This window comes from Pseudophryne corroboree, chromosome 3 (genome assembly GCF_028390025.1).
Source record: "Pseudophryne corroboree isolate aPseCor3 chromosome 3, aPseCor3.hap2, whole genome shotgun sequence".
Lineage (NCBI taxonomy): Eukaryota > Metazoa > Chordata > Amphibia > Anura > Myobatrachidae > Pseudophryne > Pseudophryne corroboree.
The window spans coordinates 464,166,434-464,169,263 of NC_086446.1; the positions used below are offsets into that span (position 1 = coordinate 464,166,434).

At 43.1% G+C, this 2,830-nt stretch overlaps 1 pseudogene; it reads right to left on the bottom strand.

Annotated features, from left to right (window-relative positions):
• Positions 1–335: 335 nt before the first annotated feature.
• On the bottom strand, positions 336–454 carry LOC134897688 (5S ribosomal RNA; annotated as a pseudogene).
• Between the last annotated feature and the right edge of the window lie 2,376 nt (positions 455–2,830).

Here is a 2,830-nt window from a genome sequence, read left to right on the forward strand (position 1 = left end):
ATTAAGAATTGATTAAAAAATGAGGGTATGTTCTGGTCAATCTATATGTAGAGTGGTATGTATGGATGTAGACACAAGAAGTACTACATCTATTACACCCTGACCAGTACAGAAAATTCTGTATTAATGAGACCCTAGTGGTTAATCAATACCTTGGGATGCCTACACATCAATATTGAATGGTACTGTCTTGGTAGCCGTGCAGCTGGATTTTACAGACAAATTTGTGATACTAAATGGCTGAGATTCACCAATAAGAATAGAGTGAAGGAAGGTAAGTGGTAATTCTGCTGTTAGTTTTATGTTCGAATCCCACAGCAATATTTAGCCATGAGTCTCTACAACACTTGGTATTCCTTAGAGGTCTCCCTTCCAAGTACTAACCCAGCCCAACACTGTTTAGCTTCCAAGATCAGACAAGATCAGGCATGAGCGGTGAGGTAAGGTAGTAGAGAGAAAGGACTTGGTAATCTGAACACCAATGAGAGTGCACCTAAATAAGAAAATAGATTGAGGCTGGGAATGAAGCCTTAGGAGAGATAGAAACAGTGGATCTGCTGTCTACATTAGGCAGACAGATTTCGATAAATGCCTATACGGTATCATGTTTCACCACCTGGATCATAGATGAGAGTCCATAGAATAAGTGAAGATAAGGAAGGAAAGAAAATCAGCAAATAGATTATAAATGGGAGAATACAATTTATAAAGAGAACAATATTGGATGACAGAAGATTAGCAAAACAAATTTTTTTTTTTGTAGAGAGAAGTGTTGAGCTTTTGCACGCTACATGTACGGTGTAGCAGAGTCTACTGATCTGCTTGTGATATTACAGTATGTGATTTGTTTGAGTTCCCCTTATGGGTCAATGGTGCAGTGCATAGACAGCTGATATCCTCCTTGTGTATATTTTAGTAATAAGGAATGCCCACAGTTAGCCCAAAGATCAGTTTTGCATCCAGATTCAGTTAAATTATGCACCAGTGATCGGCTTATGGGTACTAAATAGTTAATGCAAGGTGATCTACTGGGTTACTGTAGTACAAATAGAATGTGGGTTATCAATAACTCTTGATCATGCACACTAAGGGATTCAACCTGCTGTTTGTAATGAAAACAAAGGGAAATCTGCTTATTGACAGGCAAGGATGTGATATGTGCAGGATGCCGCCCCGTGGACGGTCTACCTCTATAGATTGGATTGTGAGTGTACACAGGTAGTGTTGCAGATGGCTTAGTTATAAATGCAATCCTATTCCATGGATCTATGCTATCCAGCACATAAAGGAGCAATGTGCCCACACAATGCATAATGATGGGTTTATACCATATTATCCTGATCTTTTGGTGTACCAGTGTCACTGGGGCTCCCAGAGTGGTTTACCGATGAATAGGGTCCTGTAGGAAAACTTGTTTCGCCCGTCTATCGGGCTTGTCCACAAGCAGTAATATCACAAGCAGATCGGTAGACTCTGTTACACCCACTTGTAGACAGTACTTCTCTATGAAAAACAAATTTTGTTTTGCTAATCTTCTGTCATCCAGTATCGAAATCCACCTGCCTAAACGTAGACAGCAGGTCCACTGTTTCTATCTCTCCTAAGCAGGGCCGTCTTAACGGCAGTGTAGGCCCCTGGGCACAGCAATGCATTGGGCCCCCTACCCATCCTCCAGCGGTAGGGGTGGGGGGTGCTATCAGCGGCAGCTTTGATGTCCCGTGGGTGGTAGGGGGTGTTCTATCTTCCGCTCAGCATGTAGGACCTGGAGCAGTAATTTCTGCTAATTGCTCCTTTACTGCACAGATGGGGCGGGAGGGAGAACACTAAACTGTAGAAGAGGGCATTGGGCTGAATGAAGGGGCCCCAGTACATGACTTCCGGGGTGGTAGGGGGTGTTTAATACACAGGGGAGGGATGGATAGTGGAGTAGGCTTAATATTCATCATTTTCTGGTGGGAGGGCAGCTTGCTTGACTGCAGATATCTCAAGTTCCTGAAAATATATTTCTTTGTTTTGAATGGGATAAAAAACTAGAGATTCCCACTTTTCAGAAGGTTTTGGGGACTTGGGTATCAGAGTTCAGGAGCCAGAGCAATCCTCCAATGAATATATAAAACTGTATACCAGGCGCGTGGAGCTGGAGCAGGGACCAGCTGCTGGAAGGCTGATATCTCTGGTTCTGGGCACAGTAGAGACAAGCTGCCAGCGTCCAGCAAAAGGGGAGAGTTCCAGCTTTTGGATTATACCCTCAGAAAAACTCTAAGTCAGACAGAACCTGAGATATCTGGCTGGGAAGAGCAATTAACAGGCTTGGATGGGGACCACTGCTTTCACGTTGGATATCTCCGGTTCCCCAAGGCCGATTTTCAAAAATATGGTACCCCTGGAAAGAGGGGACCCTCAGCTATCAGCCTAGGGCCCTTATACTCCTGGGGCCCTTGGGCAAGAGCCAATTGAGCCCATACGGAAAGACGACCCTGCTCCTAAGGCTTCATCCCGAGCCTCAATCTATTTTCTTATTTAGGTGCACTCTCATTGGTGTTCAGATTACCAAGTCCTTTCTCTCTACTACCATACGTCAGTGCTCATGCCAGATCTCATTCTTAATTTGCTCGTATTTAATGTTTAAAATTTGTCCTTTGTCTGTTGGATACAAATTTATTTTAATGATAGAATAATAAAAGTTATATTTTGTCCTTTCTTCATTTATCTCATGGTATTTACCAATTGAATAAGAGTGCGCCCACACAAGAGTCTTCTTTTTGTCTGCTCTTTGTTCATATACAGTACTTACCTCTGACTCAAGGCGCACCACCAAGTGCACTTATTA